This window comes from Ascaphus truei, unplaced genomic scaffold (assembly GCF_040206685.1).
Source record: "Ascaphus truei isolate aAscTru1 unplaced genomic scaffold, aAscTru1.hap1 HAP1_SCAFFOLD_259, whole genome shotgun sequence".
In the NCBI taxonomy this organism is placed as follows: domain Eukaryota; kingdom Metazoa; phylum Chordata; class Amphibia; order Anura; family Ascaphidae; genus Ascaphus; species Ascaphus truei.
In genome coordinates, this window is record NW_027455525.1 from 232,788 (window position 1) to 252,968 (window position 20,181).

Consider the following 20,181-nt stretch of genomic DNA (forward strand, 5'->3'; position numbering starts at 1 on the left):
CGAGGATTGAGAAAGAAATCCTACACCAGGTCACAGCTGCAATCAACCATTGTGTTTGTTTAAGTATCACTTTATCACTATTTTATTGATTATATCACTGTCTGTTGTAAATGTATATGAGCGCCATTTTTGGTTAAACACCCCACATACACCATTCACTCTTTATTTTTCCAAGGCTGCACCATTGCATTTGTATATCACTTAGTATTATTTGTATACTATGGCTAGCCCTAATGTTTTCCAAAATAGGACAAATAGAAATTTAAATCTTGACACATATTTTAAAGATGCTAATTTGTCATTTAGAGAGGATCAAGACAAGATCAATACCACATGTATCAAACTAGAACGTACATTGTTACGTGATACAAAAAAGTGGCTTGACCTTCTCTTTTTAAAAAAATATGTTGAATATAAAATAATACCCAGAGGACTAAGGGTTCAAAAAAATCCTTCAATGGATCTCAGTGATGAGGATTTCATTGCAAATTGGAACAGTGCCCAAGATGCATGCTCCTTTGCTTTGATAAAATTAATTATGTCTCAACAAGAGAAACATCTATTAACACTGGACAAAGAGATAGAAGATCTAAGGTTGGAACTAGGTTCCCCTGAAAACATTAAAGATTATACTGAACGAGATGCTAAAATTCAGAAAAATGTAGACACATTTAAAAAAGAGGTAATAGAAATCAAACTAAGAAAATTTAGGAGGGATCAGGATGACTATGCACAAGGCATAGAGAGAACCTGGAATAAGGGAAAGAAAGGGCACAAATCATCCCCTAATCCTGACCCCTCCCAAACAAATTCCTCACCCACCTCTAAAATGGATACCTCATACAGAGGAAGATTTACGGATAATTATCCAAAAAATCATGCTGGATTTCTGCCCCAAGTTCTAACAAAAAAGGCAGAAATCCCGCAAAACAGGGGGGAAAGCGAAAGAAAAAACAAAACATTTGGAAGTGAATGACATTATTAAGATCTCTGATAAAGAAAATTTAAAAGCAGGTCACCAAAAGGAACAGCAACCTTTTTTAGCAACCAGGGGGTGTATGAGTTCATGGGAGACCAGGAACCCATTTCACCCCCTGGCGACTCCCAGTACAAGCGTAAAACAAAGAAACAAAAGACGCATGTCAGAGGGAGACGAGGGGGTGGAACACGGAAAAATAAGGAAATTTTAATAAAAAGTAACATTTTTAATATTAGTAGTAAAGTTCTTACAACAAGCCAAAATAAAGTTATTAGCAAGGGACTAACATTTGCTCCCACCATTGGACCAAATAAATTTGGTCTTTATGTAGATGCACACAAATTTCTTAGATCTCTCACTTTAAAGAGATTTTTCTTGAGCAAAGATGCAGAAACCAGAAATTGGACTACAACACAAAATAATAAAGCAGACAGTCCTAACACTTCAGATTCTAGAGACTCTGAATACATTCATTCAAATTGTAGATCTAGATCCAAGTTTTTTCCCACATTTGCAAAGGGGAATCACTTGGATGTCTTCTTCCAACTAGTGACCAAAGATCTGGAGGCTCTCCCATACAGGAGAAGTGACCAGCATACGAATCTGACAAAAGATGAAAAAATAGCGTTAGAAGAATTAAACTGGACAAATCTATTATAATAAAGCCGGCAGACAAAGGAGGGGGTGTGCTCATCATGGATCACAATTATTATATTAGGGAGGCCAATAGGATCCTAGGGGACAATACTACATATCGGAAACTAGATAGCAATCCAACAGCTGAATTTAAGGAGGAATTGCAGTCCCTTCTGGAGGATGGTAGAGGACGGGGAATATTGGAGGAATATGAATTCCTATTTCTTAATGTACAGGATCCGATTTTCCCCATCTTCTATTTCCTACCAAAGATCCACAAGAATTTGACGCAACCCCCAGGTAGACCAATAATCTCCGGTATAGGATCCCTTACAGCAAACTTATCGGAATACATAGATCACTATCTTCAAGAGATTGTGAAAAAACAAAAATCTTACTTAAAAGACACCACCGATGTGATCTTAATGCTAAGGGATATCCAATGGGAAAAAAACTTTATACTTGTCACTACAGACGTGACGGCTCTGTACACATCCATAAGACATGAAGATGGATGCAGAGCCGCCAAGCTGTTTTTGGAAAAGGAGGGAATTATGCCCATTAACCAAATAGAATTTCTAATTAAATGCATAGAATTTGTCCTCAGTAGGAATTTCTTCTGGTTTTGCGATGAATTTTTCCTCCAATTATGTGGAACCGCCATGGGGACCAAATTTGCGCCCAGTTACGCGAACCTCCTCATGGCCATGTGGGAAGATCAATACATATGGTCATGGGCAGGTCAGAGCGCAAGTTTGGTCACATGGCGCAGGTATATTGATGACATTCTCTTTGTGTGGAAGGGTCCACAGGAAGATTTAGATATATTTCTAAAAAATCTAGACAATAACGAATTTAATCTTAAATTCACCTCCATTTCTAGTACCTCCACGGTGAACTTCCTCGACCTCACCATATACTTAGATAACAACATCATCAAAACAAAAAATTATTTTAAGGATGTTGACGCAAATAATTATGTTCTACGGTCAAGCTGCCATCTTAATAGATGGATCACCAACATTCCATATGGACAGTATAGACGTCTGAAGCGCAACTGCTCTGATAATGATGTATTTCAGGAACAATCAGTGGTCTTGTCGAGGAAGTTCAGGGAAAGGAGATACAGAGAGGATGTCATCCACAATGCTCTAGAAAGAACGGCCAATACATCTAGAGAATCTATGTTAGCACCTAAACCGAAAGATAAACATTGTATGAATATTAATGTGCCATTCATCACACAATATAACAAGGATGCATTTAAAATTAATAACATCATTAACTCACATTGGTCTATCCTAAAAAATGATCCAATCATTGGGAAACACCTACCGGATAAGGTGAAAATGGTTTATAGGAAAGCACCAAATATCAAAAACATTGTGGCCTCTAGTGCACTCAAAGAAAAAAATATTGCTAATAACTCTGGCTGGCTGAATCCGACATATGGTTTTTATGGCTGTAAAATGTGTACAGCCTGCAATTTTAGGTCCAAAGTGACCAATAATTTTACGTCTTATGCTACTAAGAAAATGTACAATATAAAACAGCATCTCAATTGTAGATCAAACTTTGTAATATATCTCATTGAGTGCAGTTGCGGTCTTCAATATGTGGGGAAAACCATTCGCCCATTGAAGACACGTATACTGGAACATATTGGAAACATTAGGAGGAAACTTACCACTCATAGGGCCTCATGCAGTAAGCGTCGATTATGTGAAATCGGCAATCTTACCGATTAGTCATGTTATTGGCGTTTTTTCCTCTCCGTATGCAGTAAGTGCCGAATACATTCAAAATCAACCCGAAAACAAATCCGCCCACTCTCACGATGATTAGCCGATCACACACAGGTGTATCGGCGTGCGTGGCGCGGTGCTGATAGGTTGCCCAATCACAAATCTTGCTGAATCAGGCGAAACAAGCATGTTTTGGATTGCGCGCCATATTTAAAGGCAACGTGTACTGCTAATCATTCTCTGTGTTGTTGGGAGTGAGAGAGAGAGAGACGCACAGAGCTGGCTGTTTGAAGATTTGCATATTGACTGAGAGACTTGTTGTGTATTGGGTGAGCTTTGTCCATTGTTGTTTTGTTTACATCTTTGTCTTGTTTTATATGTGGAAGTGTTTCGTGTGATTGGCTGTACATTTATTGTCTGTTTTTTGTGAGTGCTGGAAGTATGCCCGCAAAGCGTGGGAAGAGTGATGCTGGTGGGAGTGGGAGTGCTACTCGTGGGAGTACGCGTCGGAGTGAACGTACTGTTCAGGGGAGTGATGTTGCTGAGAGTGAGAGTGGTGTTGCAGGGAGTGGGAGTGCTGGTGCTGCGAGTGGTGTTGCTGGGAGTGGGAGTGCTGTTGCTGGGAGTGGGAGTGCTGTTGCTGGGAGTGGGAGTGCTGTTGCTGGGAGTGGGAGTGCTGTTGCTGGGAGTGGGAGTGCTGGTGCTGGGAGTGGGAGTGCTGTTGCTGGGAGTGGGAGTGCTGGTGCTGGGAGTGCTGGTGCTAGGAGTGTGAGTGCTGGTGCTAGGAGTGTGAGTGCTGGTGCTAGGAGTGGGAGTGCTGGTGCTAGGAGTGTGAGTGCTGGTGCTAGGAGTGGGAGTGCTGGTGCTGGGAGTGCTGCTGGTGGCGCAGTTGCTGATGGGGTGGATGGTGGTGGCGTGCTTGCTGGTGGGCAGCTTTTGGAGGCTCTTCCATTGGAAGAAGGAGAGTCCAGTCAGCACCAGCCAAGCTCTGACCCTAAACCTGCTCGGAAGAAACGTGTGGAGAAGCCACGTAATCCTCGCTTCAATGACCAGGAAAATACAGCTCTTGTCACTGGCATTCTGGAGCACTATGACAGTATATATGGACATTTACTAGGTAAGTGTACATTTACATTTATTATTCAAATACATGTGATCCTAGGTCATCTGAGTTTTGTTCATATGCAAATATGGCTTCACAATATCTTTCTATGTTAATTAGTCTGGAAACACAGCTTTTTAGCATGCCTTACAAGGACAACTAAACACAGGCGGTCAATTTGCCATAACTGCATACAATATGAATGCAACCTTGCTTACATGTATAGGTTTAGTAGTGAATGCTCATGTGCTTCACATATTACACATAAAACAGCATGTTTGCTATCTCTTGGAACAGCTAGCAGTGTAGGAAACTGGTGCTTATATTATTATTCATTTACCTCATATATTTGATATGTTTTTCAAGGGCGGACAAGTTCAGCAAGCAGAAAAGAAATGTGGGACACAATAGTCATTGGTGTCAATGCGTGTGGGAATCATGTGAGGGACAAGCGGAATTGTCACAAGAGATTTGATGATATTAGGTCCAAATTGAATAAGAAAATACAACACCAACGCGTGCATGCTACTGGCACTGGAGGTGGGCCCACACCACAACGTCTCATATTAAGTCCATTGGAGGAGCTGCTTCGGGCAAAATTACTTCCCGTCGTCGTGGAAGGCTTACCTGGTGACCGTGATATAGGAATTTACCCCTCACAATTTCCACCAGGTGAGAAATATTACTGTACTACAGTGGCGACACACTTTATTCGAGCTCGGCTAGTCCCACGAATTCGGGTATACCCGGGTGTATTGAGGTTTGTGACTGTTTTCTGCCCGAGTGCATTGAGTTATTTTCCGGCAGGGATTGAAGCATTTTATTCCCGTTGGCTGCAATACTGCACAGTACATATATATATACTGCATTACAATTCATGAATTTATGCCATCTGGTAGACACGCGAAGCATTGCAGCCTATTAAATCCTAATCATTATCATTTAACAGATCAGCCGCCCATCAGCCAGGCATGAACCCAGGCTGGGAAGGCAAATGCAACGGGGCTTGTCAGAGGTGAGGAGCGGCGCATTCCAGGTATCTGCCAGGTACATACCGGGTATTTGCTCGAATAAAGTGTGTCGGTGCAGTAGGCGTGTCGTTGCTTACAGTTATTTTGCATAGTTACACTGCTTTTTATACTGTCTTCACAATATAAGCATACCTGCATCTATATATGTATATGTCTGATTCTGTATATATATATATATCTAAATAGACATATATGTTGTAGTCCTACTAAAAGCAGTAACTAATATAGCACGTGCCATTGCGTGCTCATTTACATGTGAATTCCCAAAATGCATTGCTGCAGTGGAAGCAATTGATGGTGGGCGAAGATGGGGAACAACAGGGTAGTACACGTGTAACACATGTTAATCAGAAATTATTACTAGCTACAGGTACAGAACAGAAATATGTAGAATATTATTGTGTATTTATTTATTTTACTCCGACAAACATGACATTACTGCCTATTTTAAGCATGCATCAAATATATTGCATGCAACGGCCTACAAACATCACTTGCACTAACACATCTATAGTTGTTTATGAAAAGGTCCATTTTTGCTTTAAGTCCTATACAGACAGCATAATGAGGCACACGTATCATATTTTATGTCATTGTTTTCATAACTTCAAAACTGCACACGACTATTTAGCTCATCTACCATTGTGTTAAAGCAGCTGCAATTAATATCTCATCACAGCATACACTTCAACAGAGGGGGTGGGGTTCAGCACACACACTAATTACAGCCTCATTTTAGGGGCAACTTAGTTCACACCATTTTCACCTGTTTCAAGTAATTGAAAGGTGTGGCTCATTAGGCTTTTTGGGGAAGGGAAAACCGTTCTTACAACCTCACTAGCACAACTGAAGTTAATCACACTCATTTGAAAGCTTCACTTTAGCTACTAAATGCCCCAACAACTCATTACTTATCAAACCGTACGTCACACATTAGTTCACTCATATCTATAGTTGAACTACTATCAACGACACATTATCACACACTGCATGTCTTGTCTTGTTTAGTCACAGCCACATTCATGTGTGCCACATCTTATATTAATGTACCACACATATCCTCTACCAAAAACAACACTTTTTGCAATATGACCACCTTCATGATAACCATTGTGAATGGTCATCTCATGATAGTTATGTACATTATGATACTGATATCACTACACAACATATGATTTTTATGTACTAATTTAATGTATTTTTCCTCACGCATTACTGCAGAACCATAGTATGTTGTATGTTAGGGAACTCAAAACTTCTAAGTACACAGGCATGTACATTGTTATTACAACTATTTATGTTCACTTTCACACACACACATTTTGGGTTAAGGAAATGATGCTGTTAGATACTCATAAATACAGAACATACAATAACTGTTTGTTCAATATTTACACATGTAAATGTAAAACTTATGTTATTGTTATATATAGTTGCCCCTGAAGGACATGTGTCACCTGAGACTGAACAAGTGTCTTCACCTGGGTCAGCCAGCTCAACACACCTAGAAGGTGAGTGTATCAGTTGGTGGCCATATAATATGTGCTCTTCTATATGTTATGTTGTCATGTTCATTATTTGTTTTGCACATCTTCTTTAAATAGGATTACTTAGTGTCAGTGAAAATGAAGTGTAAGGCAACTTGTATTGTGTTAGTGATGTTAACTATCATGTAGGAGTTTTGAGTTTACAGCAAGTTTTCATTCACTCATATTTCATACTGAGTCCAAACATTATTCTTAAGTCAAGGTAGTTTTTAATGTGAGGTTATAAAACGTATGGAAACATGTTAGTTGTTACTTATGACACAGTACAATTACATAGTAACACAGCAGAGATTAACATGACATTTAATAATTTGTACATTTATTTGTAGAACATGATGAAGAGGATTATGATGATGATGATGATGACGCCACCGCCATACACACACAAATAGAAGCAAGTGACCATGAAGACGTTCCAATTGAAACTGTTTTACCGGCAAATTGTCCAGCAAATACGACATACGATGCAATTGTAGCTTCTGAGGGAAAAATTGTGGAAGCAGAAAATCGTCGCCATTCTGACTTCATGACAGTGCTGGAAAGGATGATTGCACTGCAGGAAGAAACAGTTTCACAATTGGCACATCTCCACAGAGTCTTCATTGAAGTGCCGAAACAGTTGCAAAAAATCAACACCTCATTCGAAGCATTAGTTGTTCAGCAAACACAAGCTAATTACTGGAGAATGACTAATGTACCACAATTCAACACCTCCCAGCCAGGATCTGTTCATGCAGGTCAGTTTTCACCACATTCATCTGATATTCATTCTCCAGGCCCAAATGTTACCGGTCAAGTAGCAGAGATTGCTGTGCAGGTTCCTGACGACATACTACCACTGCCATCTGTACAAAATCAGCAGCTGACACCTACAAAGGAGCCCACAAAAACAAAATACAAGCAGTTACTACTGACCAGTTTTTGGTCAAAAACAACAAAAGACACACATGAAACAGACCAACCATCACTTGTGCAGTGTCTACCAACTTGCTCACAGTCACTACCCAAAAGCCCTGTAGGTGAATCACTGCCCAAAAGCCCTGTAGGTGAATCACTGCCCAAAAGCCCTGTAGGTGAATCACTGGCCACAAGCCCTGTAGGTGAGTCACTGGCCACAAGCCCCGTAGGTGAACAGTCACTGCCCAAAAGCCCTGTAGGTGAGTCACTGCCCACAAGCCCTGCCCGTGAAGTGCCAGAGGCCACTCAAAGTGGCTCTGCTGTGCCTAAAGTTGGTGGCAAAAGAAAAAGGAAAATTCAAGAGACAACAAGCAGGCCTGTTACTCGCTCGCAAAAGGAACAAAAAAAATAAATGTTATAATTCAGAAAATATGTCTTTGGCCTTGTTTTGTTGACTTCACATTATCTAATTACTATTGTATGTATGCTGAAGACTGTGTTGTTTCCAAACTTTCAAGTATGTTCTTGTACACGTGAAGTTTTGGAAATGTTAACACTCAATTAATGAATAGTGTTATAAATATTTATGTATTAATCGTCTGTTCAGTAATGGTCCACCTGGAACCAGTTGCAAAGTTTAGAGAAGCTGCCATTGACTTTGCAGCAAAACATTGCATTTGGGTGTGTTAATTGATGTAAGAATTGCATATGCATATTAGTCACATGCATTTATAAAAACACCTAAGTAACTGCAAACATCTTTCTTGTACGTGTACAGCAGGATTATGTGTAAATTATTACTTACCTTTGCCTTGCTTGGGCATTCTAATTTTGTCCTTTAATCATTTGTGTGTTCTTGTTTCAATAACATCTCAGAATGTATAAAAATATATATACACACACTGAGTGTGTGTGTGTGTGTGTGTGTGTGTGTGTGTGTGTGTGTATATCTATATCTATATATATATATATATATATATATATATATATATAGTACTATATAAACTGGTATACATGTATTTTACAAACTAATACACTTCATGCTTCCTTGTGAAAGCACACTATTTTAATAAAATGTTTGAGAAATATCCTAAGTATGAGACTCTAACAGTATTGTGCTTAAACAAATGTTTATTACTTCATTCAATCATGTTTCTCACCATTTAAATAGGTTTCATACAAGGTATACTTACTGCCATCAATGTTGTGTGTACTCCTGCAATATTAAAAAAAATAAAATATAATATATAAATATATATATTTTTATAAGAGAGATATATTTAGATATATATATATACACACGTATTTAAACTCATGCAGACAGGGAGTTAACCAGACTTTCACATACACACAGAAATGTAAGCGGGGAAAAAACATTTCTTTTTGCAGATGTGTGTTTGTACTGATATGCCTGGCTAAGAAATATTTTCACACAGTGGTCTTTGTTAGTGTTCAAAAAAACACTATGTGAACGCATTCAAATTCTAGGGATGTTTTTCACAAACGAGATAAAAGAAGGAGAAATGTTTCTCCCACAGTCCCATATCACAAACCACAACTGTTAACCCAATTAGACAAACAAATCCAATTGGCGTTTGAAATAAGGAGTCAAAGTAGTTAGTTTTGTTGACCTTGACAAGGAAAAACAGGAGTTTGTTAGCCATTCAGCACATTCATTTTGATGAGCAAATAACACAGACCTGCACACAGCTTTTGTGCTACTCAGACATGGCTGATGAATTCGTTAACAATATTAATCCCCTTTTAGGGTATAAGTACATGATCTGTGAAGCCATCTTGAACAGTCGCGGACAGAAAGCAAGCACACGCCAAATCGATGATTTCATTCGAGCAAAATATCCTTATTACCAAGACCGTAAGCATGCACGGAATTTTAATTCCTCAATAAGATTCACTTTATCAAGTAATGACTTTTTTGAACGTGACCAGGATAAGCTACAACACACCTATGGTTTCTGGAAGATTGCCCCGGAAAAACAATTTCTCCTGAAAGACGGCACTTATATTGTCGTGAAAGGCATATTTATTCCTAATGGCAATAGCAATGTATCCGCTACTACTGATCCGTTTGAATCGATACGTGCTGCAATATCTGCAGCCTCCATTCCTGAAACCCACATTGTACAAGAACAAAAGTACTATGATTATGTACCAAGCCTTTCAGCTGAAAATGCATTGGAATGGGAACCCGAAGAAATGAACCTACCTCCCGACCAATTATTTGAAGAAAGCAGTGGCGATTCCTACGAGCGCATCCTGGAGGAGATATGTGTCATACTGGATTCAGCGGTTGGGTCAAGCGTGGATGAAAATGCCTTGCATTTCTGGAGCGACCAGTTGCAGCCAGGCGAAGAGTTAATTCTAGAAGAATGGTAAATATAACAATCGTTATGCGTTGACTCTGCGTTTAAATTTTTTTTTTTTTTGTAACCACCATTTTCACTTTCAATGCGTGGATACAGCGTAACATTGCAGACTGCATAACATGTAGCGATCACAAACAAATTGTTTCCTAATACAATATAGTAGAACCTGAAAGAGTAGTACACATTGCTGACGGTATACATATACGTACTTTCCTATCCCTTTAAACATATTAGCAACATTTTTCCATAACTCTAACACATACCTGTTTTGTTATCATGCAACATCTACAACATTGAAAACCGGGTCCACCACGTATGACGTGGGACCCTTGTCATGGGCCAAGGCGTCCTTAAAAAGGATTACGGATGTAAGTCCCGCCCCCAAGCGACGTGCGCGCCTCAAAGCCTATTGGCTGTCATGTTTTGTTATAGTAACGGTAACTGCAGTGTGTGATGCGTGCGGCTCAGTGTTTGTAGGCGTACCCTGGGCGTTAGCCGAATGTTAATTGAGTGGGAGGAGTGTTAGCGTGCGTTTCACGCTGGCTTAACATGACGTCACACGTATTGCATTTGCGCATTGTGTTATCGGCCGTCCTTTCTGTCCAAACACGTCTGGTTTAAAAGAATACAGATGTACTCGTTTAGAATGATTTTAGTTTCATCTTCATTGTATTTGAAATAAAGATGTGATGTTTACTGGTATTTTCTACATGTATTGAACGCACAACGTTCGCTTTGTTTTGCGCATGCGCTAACAGTTAGTGGAGCCAAGCGTGAAGTGCGTGCGCACACTAAGATGTGCGCGCACATTTTTCAGTATACAGGCAACGTTCACTTCATATACATAGTTATGGCTGCTACAAATGATAATAAAAATTACATACTGATGTACACTTGTAGTTGTAACATATAAATGAGTGACGTGTGTATGTACACAATCATATAGAGCTGTGTAACGCGTTGTCACGGATACATATATAGTAAGGTGCCATATTTGACCATCATGTGTTTGCTGTATTTCAGAGATGTCGGGGAAGATACAATCGGATCAATGTATGATTTCAGAAGAGTCTACCTTTATATGAGATGATTGTGAGGAGGAGCCACCGACTACTATACTACATATGGAACTAATTTTATATTGCTTGCAGCGCTTATTAACAAACAATTAAAAAAGTGATACCCTTATGCCTATATTGCATAAGCACTTAATTAACATAATGATGTTGCAAAATAGTGCCTCTTGAATTTTTCTTGAGTGTTCTTTAATGACTACTAACATTTTATGACATGGTGTGTTTTTTATATAACAACCATTCCCACTCTGCTAACACATTTGTGTATTCTATTGTGTAATGGAACGTATGACTGTCGAAACTATGTAACAATAATAATAATAATAATATGAGCATGTTCATGTATAGGGCTGCTAGTTGTACGCAGCGATTTACAGACACATGTTTCAGGCTGAGGTCCCTGGCCCGTGGAACGTACAAATGTTTTTTTGCCGCATGAGGCACAGGGAGATAAAGTGACTTGGCCAAGGTCACAAGGAGCCCACACCGGGAATTGAACCAGACTCCCCTGCTTCAAACTATCAGTGCCAGTGTGTGTCTTTACTCACTGAGCCACTCCTTCTCCCAATGTAAAGGACACTTACAACCAAGTAGCCATTTATATTTAAAATCTCTTGTTACATGGGTATGTAGATAAAATGGTTTGGGACTGTAGCAAATAATGTTACTGGCCAGATGTTATGGTCCCCTCCAATGCATGATGTTCTGAATATGACATCACCATCATGTTATGAAGTACGTTTCTGTGTATATTTCATTAACCTAACTAACTATAGTTTACGGTGTTTATTAATCGTTTAAAAATACATAGTATAGTCAATATGATGATATAAGCTACCATAATAAAGCTGGTGTTATCATTTGTCGGTGTTATACATGGATCCTACACCAATTGATAGAGACACAAACAGTTGTCTTAAAAAGTGTGTCTATGCTAGTGATGAATGTGCTCCCGTAAGTAAACAAATAAGTACAGTTATCCCCTTTTCTCCAAACACCTCTATATTACATTAATGGAAATTATAAGGAAACATACATAAAATGTGATGAAATGTGAGTAATCATTTTGTAATACAATGCACATGATACCTCAAGAGTAGCTAAATGCATATACATGATACAGAAAGTACATATATGTAACATTTGTGTTTAAACCAATATGTTGGGTTTTTAGTTCAAATAATTATAGGAAGATTGAGGTAGGCACATCTTATGAGAGATGTCAGCAAATATACATACCATGATCAGTCATACTGCAAATATACCTATAATGCAAAGGAACAATATATAAATTGCAAACATTGACATGCCATCTTCAGTACCGTAAACAACACATCAAAGTGTGTATTTGGTGTTAAATGTGCAACACCATGTATATTTAATGACATTCAAAATGTAAATGAGCCTGGTGTACACATCATATGGATGTACATGTTACACTGCACCAATAACATTGTATGTAAGCATACTAGAAGCATGAATGAGTATGGGCATAATATGTGTATTGTGTTAGCATAAGGAACAACACAATGCTAAAATATTAGTGCTTTGTTACCCCAGTTGTATTCACATACACACAACTAAAGTACAATTGAAGAGGGATTATATAACCTGTGCAACAATAACATACCGGTGCCACATCCCTTTGTGCACACAGCAGAGAAAAGAAAGGTGTGCAACCCATATTCATCTGTGTCCTAACAGAAGGTTATATAAAAAAAAATTATTGTTAAGATAACATAATGTAAGTATAAAAGTAGAACTTGGAACATATCTGTTTTTACTTACAAGAAAAAAATGAATTGATGAGATTCTGTCGTGTCTGGCCACCACTGGCTGTTTGTTCATTTTCAGCAGCTACATGGGTGGGATGCTCGTCTACCAAAGGCTCAGCTAGGTCTGATTGTACATTGTGCCTGAGTGCAACATTGTGCAAAATGCAACAGGCAAGGATAATATCAGAGACTTTTTGAGGCTTGTATAGAAGAGCCCCACCAGTTCTGTCCAGACACCTAAATCTGGTCTTGAGTAGGCCAAATGTCCTCTCTATAACAGATCTTGTAGATATATGGGCTGCATTGTACCTCTCCTCTGCTTCAGTTTGAGGGTTTAGCACCGGAGTCAAGAGCCACGGCCTAATTCCGTATCCTGAGTCACCTATAATGAATGGAGCACACATAAGCTTACATTAGTGATCAAATTCTACAATGCCAACATTCCTAAATAAAAATGTGTTTTGTGTTATAACATGTAAATGTGTACTCACCCAGCAGCCAACCATATTCAAAAGGTCCCTCTTCGAACGCATGGAAGACTGAAGAGTTCCTCAGGATAGAGGAATCGTGACTGGAACCAGGGAATTTGGGTACCACATGCATTATCCTCATCGTGGCATCACATACCACCTGTACATTGAGTGAATGGTAGTGCTTCCGATTGCGGTACACATGCTCACTCTGACTAGGTGCAATCAAAGCAACATGTGTGCAATCGATTGCACCCAGCACACATGGTATCCCTGCTATATTATAAAAGCCAGTCCTGACTTCCAGCCACTCTGTCGCCTCTGTAGGAAAATGAATATAATTCCTAGCGCGTCTATTGAGTGCATAGAGAAACTGGGTCAAGGCCCGCGAGAATGTAGATTGCGAGACCCCGCCCACTATGCCCACAGTTGTCTGGTAAGACGCGGAAGCAAGATAATGTAATGAGCACAGCATTTTAACAAGCCCAGGGACTGCACGACCTCTGGCTGTGAAAAAATCTAAATCTCCCCTTATCTCCTGATAAAGAGCTAAGATTGCTGCTGAACTCAAACGATAGCGACTTACAATCTCCTCCTCACTCATCCCATCTAACAGGGTTCTCTCCCTGTACAGACGCGGACGAGGCACAACTTGTCTCCTCTGTCTTCTCCTCTGATCTCCTGTCCCTCTTCCTGTCCCTCGGCCTGTCCCTCTCCCTGTCCCTGTCGTATCCGCGTCACTGTCCCTGTCACTGTCCCTCGGTGTGTCCCTCCCTTGCCCTATATGATTGTCTTCATCATCAAGCATGTCATAGAAAAGAATGTTCCTCCGTCTCCTAAACAATCTCAACATTTTGAAATGAGTAGCTGTGAATGAGCAGGTAATGGGCGTCCTTTAAATAGGTATAATGATGTCAGGTGACATAGTAAAATGCAAGGTTTTACATGAACATAATAAAGTACTTGTGTGGCAAGCTGTGTGCAGTTGTTGTGTGTATTCTGCAGGGAATGATGATATTTGCCAATGATGTGACGTGATGCTTTGTAGAAACATTGCTTGCAAATAAATAGTTGCATGTGCAATGCATGTAAAACTTGTGAACGCAAGAGTCAGTCATGTAATGAGACAAAAAGGCTGAGATTGATGTGGGAAAAGTTTTGTGTAACATGTGTAATTAGGCATGTTATTGTGACATGTTGCCAACAATGAATAGTCGTGTGCATATGCATGCATTTCTGTAAGGAGGATAGTTGGTATAGAATGAGTTAACAAGGTGTCCCAATGCTGAATTACTGTACATGTGTGTATAAGTTAGGTTGAAGTGCTTGTAATGCTACGGTTATAATGTAAATATGCAATGTGATTGCGCGTCCAATAAGTGACGTCATGAAAATAGGGAGGACCAAACGTAGATGTAAACATGAGAATTTAGATGTACATGAACGTTTAAAGATGCGTGACACATTACAAGCATTGTGTAATGTAAAGGAACATGAATATACGGTGTATGTGTGACATGTGTGACATGTGTAACATCATGTAAACAATTGTCGATCAATGCAGTAAAATGTGTGCTATGATGTGAGGTTCTCCTTTAAGAGTTGAGTATAGTATTTTCCCTTGCCACATCATCACATGATGAGTAATGTGACCCGCAAATGCTGCAAACATGTAAAAGTATAATGTTATGCAAATAATACACGTCAGCCGTGACACAATGCAGGGAATGCCCCCACACTGTAATGCAAATGACGTTTGTATTGTGAGCAATGAAACGTAAACAGTACTATACTGTTATACGTCCCCGCTCCATTGACTCCATTGATGTACAGAAGATTTTTTTTTTATAAGTGCTGTTCCGGCAGCCTTAGCGATCGTTCTCCCGTCCAAACTGCCAACTTTAGTTGGCGGGAGAAATCGGCCATAACATCTCAATTTCGTAGTGCCGATCAGCCCCGATAAGCTGTTTTTTTTTGTTGAATCCAGCCGATTTAAAAAAGTGGCGATCAGTGGCGAAAACAGGCTTATCGGCAGCCGACTGGCCATAACAAAATAATCGGCTCCGAAACCTGGCGAAATCAAGCACTTATCGGCGCTTACTGAATCTCAAACCCAATTTTGGCTATAAAATGGTGATAATTCCCTTATCAACGCTTACTGCATGAGGCCCATAGTGTTTCCAATCATTTCCTGTTAAAGCATAACTCAGACCCAATAGGGTTAACTTTTAAGGCCATAGAACAAGTGATGCCATATTGGAGGGGTGGCAATAGACATTCAGCTCTCTTAAAGAGAGAATCCTTCTGGATGTTCGAATTAAATACCATGTCCCCCTCGGCCCTTAATTTAGAATTTGACATCAAACCTTTTTTATAAGTTTTTATAAGATTTTTTAATAATTTTATAAGTTCAATCGTATATTTCCTGCATTAACCATTTGTTTCTATCCCCCCCCCAGGATATTTTATATTTTATTTTATTTTGATCAATTGCATTAAAGATAGATCATATGATCACCAGAAATTAGGATTAGTTTAAGTTGTTTTATTATAGGTTTTTTGAACTCTGCATATGTTAGATACAGAGGTTAACCAAATTGTATAATTTTTCCCATGTATTGCCCAACACATGTGGCAATATAATACCTCTATTTTTAATGCCAAGATTATTATGCACTAAGTACTTTAAAGATTATCACTAAGATATATCTGACCAAATTGGATATGATGTATTTTAGACATCATGCTCATGTGTTACATAATTGTTCATGCTTAGATATACGACTTGGCCAGTTTACATATCCTGGTATTTAATAATGTTTATGCACAAGTCAGATATGGCAAGGGTTTTTGAGCGATCGCGATCTGCAGAACACATTTGCCCAATATATAAACGGACAGGCATTCAGTATTAAAGTCCCACTGACTGCCCTGCATGATCGCGTGTTCAATCACTCAAGCTATACATCAGAGAAGTTATCTGAGCCATTGTAAAGTGTCTACCAGCTTTTCTCAGTTAATTAATTTAATGCCAATTAGAGGGTGTATATATACTAGCTACACTGCTCACAACGTCACTCCTGAGGACGCCTAGAATAGGTGAAACGCGTAGAGTGACGCTGTCTCTACCCACCGGAAGCCTCGGATGCTGATGACGTCACTTCCGGTCGCTGACACGCACCCGTGACACGCACAGCAGAGAAGGAGAAAGATCCGAGAGAGAGATTCCATCCGGTGGCAGCACAGAGCGAAATTTGCAGAGATCATTGAGATCTAAAATGCTGTTTTTTATCTTGCACCATGTGAGTAGATTGGAATATAACTACTTCATTTATTAAATTGTCATACAGTCTACGCTATGTCCAGTGTTTTCCTACCCTAAGGTCAGCTGAGAACCACACTCCTCTGGCAACAACACACTTGACAGACTGACACCAGTTCGTAAAGATACCTTTATGTGTCTGTATCCTACCTCACATTTGTGAGTATTCTGTGTACACATTTTTGGGCTAGACAATTTCTTTCAACATTGTTTGCACAATATTGCACCATAAGCATTTTTTATGTGTTCCCACATGGTATGCGCTTCCTGATGATCCACTTGCCACTTCTTCAAACGAGGATTGAGAAAGAAATCCTACACCAGGTCACAGCTGCAATCAACCATTGTGTTTGTTTAAGTATCACTTTATCACTATTTTATTGATTATATCACTGTCTGTTGTAAATGTATATGAGCGCCATTTTTGGTTAAACACCCCACATACACCATTCACTCTTTATTTTTCCAAGGCTGCACCATTGCATTTGTATATCACTTAGTATTATTTGTATACTATGGCTAGCCCTAATGTTTTCCAAAATAGGACAAATAGAAATTTAAATCTTGACACATATTTTAAAGATGCTAATTTGTCATTTAGAGAGGATCAAGACAAGATCAATACCACATGTATCAAACTAGAACGTACATTGTTACGTGATACAAAAAAGTGGCTTGACCTTCTCTTTTTAAAAAAATATGTTGAATATAAAATAATACCCAGAGGACTAAGGGTTCAAAAAAATCCTTCAATGGATCTCAGTGATGAGGATTTCATTGCAAATTGGAACAGTGCCCAAGATGCATGCTCCTTTGCTTTGATAAAATTAATTATGTCTCAACAAGAGAAACATCTATTAACACTGGACAAAGAGATAGAAGATCTAAGGTTGGAACTAGGTTCCCCTGAAAACATTAAAGATTATACTGAACGAGATGCTAAAATTCAGAAAAATGTAGACACATTTAAAAAAGAGGTAATAGAAATCAAACTAAGAAAATTTAGGAGGGATCAGGATGACTATGCACAAGGCATAGAGAGAACCTGGAATAAGGGAAAGAAAGGGCACAAATCATCCCCTAATCCTGACCCCTCCCAAACAAATTCCTCACCCACCTCTAAAATGGATACCTCATACAGAGGAAGATTTACGGATAATTATCCAAAAAATCATGCTGGATTTCTGCCCCAAGTTCTAACAAAAAAGGCAGAAATCCCGCAAAAAAGGGGGGAAAGCGAAAGAAAAAACAAAACATTTGGAAGTGAATGACATTATTAAGATCTCTGATAAAGAAAATTTAAAAGCAGGTCACCAAAAGGAACAGCAACCTTTTTTAGCAACCAGGGGGTGTATGAGTTCATGGGAGACCAGGAACCCATTTCACCCCCTGGCGACTCCCAGTACAAGCGTAAAACAAAGAAACAAAAGACGCATGTCAGAGGGAGACGAGGGGGTGGAACACGGAAAAATAAGGAAATTTTAATAAAAAGTAACATTTTTAATATTAGTAGTAAAGTTCTTACAACAAGCCAAAATAAAGTTATTAGCAAGGGACTAACATTTGCTCCCACCATTGGACCAAATAAATTTGGTCTTTATGTAGATGCACACAAATTTCTTAGATCTCTCACTTTAAAGAGATTTTTCTTGAGCAAAGATGCAGAAACCAGAAATTGGACTACAACACAAAATAATAAAGCAGACAGTCCTAACACTTCAGATTCTAGAGACTCTGAATACATTCATTCAAATTGTAGATCTAGATCCAAGTTTTTTCCCACATTTGCAAAGGGGAATCACTTGGATGTCTTCTTCCAACTAGTGACCAAAGATCTGGAGGCTCTCCCATACAGGAGAAGTGACCAGCATACGAATCTGACAAAAGATGAAAAAATAGCGTTAGAAGAACTAAAACTGGACAAATCTATTATAATAAAGCCGGCAGACAAAGGAGGGGGTGTGCTCATCATGGATCACAATTATTATATTAGGGAGGCCAATAGGATCCTAGGGGACAATACTACATATCGGAAACTAGATAGCAATCCAACAGCTGAATTTAAGGAGGAATTGCAGTCCCTTCTGGAGGATGGTAGAGGACGGGGAATATTGGAGGAATATGAATTCCTATTTCTTAATGTACAGGATCCGATTTTCCCCGTCTTCTATTTCCTACCAAAGATCCACAAGAATTTGACGCAACCCCCAGGGAGACCAATAATCTCCGGTATAGGATCCCTTACAGCAAACTTATCGGAATACATAGATCACTATCTTCAAGAGATTGTGAAAAAACAAAAATCTTACTTAAAAGACACCACCGATGTGATCTTAATGCTAAGGGATATCCAATGGGAAAAAAACTTTATACTGGTCACTACAGACGTGACGGCTCTGTACACATCCATAAGACATGAAGATGGATGCAGAGCCGCCAAGCTGTTTTTGGAAAAGGAGGGAATTATGCCCATTAACCAAATAGAATTTCTAATTAAATGCATAGAATTTGTCCTCAGTAGGAATTTCTTCTGGTTTTGCGATGAATTTTTCCTCCAATTATGTGGAACCGCCATGGGGACCAAATTTGCGCCCAGTTACGCGAACCTCCTCATGGCCATGTGGGAAGATCAATACATATGGTCATGGGCAGGTCAGAGCGCAAGTTTGGTCACATGGCGCAGGTATATTGATGACATTCTCTTTGTGTGGAAGGGTCCACAGGAAGATTTAGATATATTTCTAAAAAATCTAGACAATAACGAATTTAATCTTAAATTCACCTCCATTTCTAGTACCTCCACGGTGAACTTCCTCGACCTCACCATATACTTAGATAACAACATCATCAAAACAAAAAATTATTTTAAGGATGTTGACGCAAATAATTATATTCTACGGTCAAGCTGCCATCTTAATAGATGGATCACCAACATTCCATATGGACAGTATAGACGTCTGAAGCGCAACTGCTCTGATAATGATGTATTTCAGGAACAATCAGTGGTCTTGTCGAGGAAGTTCAGGGAAAGGAGATACAGAGAGGATGTCATCCACAATGCTCTAGAAAGAACGGCCAATACATCTAGAGAATCTATGTTAGCACCTAAACCGAAAGATAAACATTGTATGAATATTAATGTGCCATTCATCACACAATATAACAAGGATGCATTTAAAATTAATAACATCATTAACTCACATTGGTCTATCCT

General features: G+C 39.1%; 1 long non-coding RNA gene across 1 annotated transcript; it reads right to left on the minus strand.

Annotated features, from left to right (window-relative positions):
* Positions 1 to 7,743: 7,743 nt before the first annotated feature.
* LOC142481397 (uncharacterized) lies at positions 7,744 to 10,299 on the minus strand. Its single transcript, XR_012795763.1, has 3 exons — positions 10,165 to 10,299; positions 9,131 to 9,153; positions 7,744 to 7,909 (listed from the first exon to the last, which is right to left on the minus strand). It is a non-coding gene; the product is annotated as an uncharacterized LOC142481397 (long non-coding RNA).
* Positions 10,300 to 20,181: the final 9,882 nt, after the last annotated feature.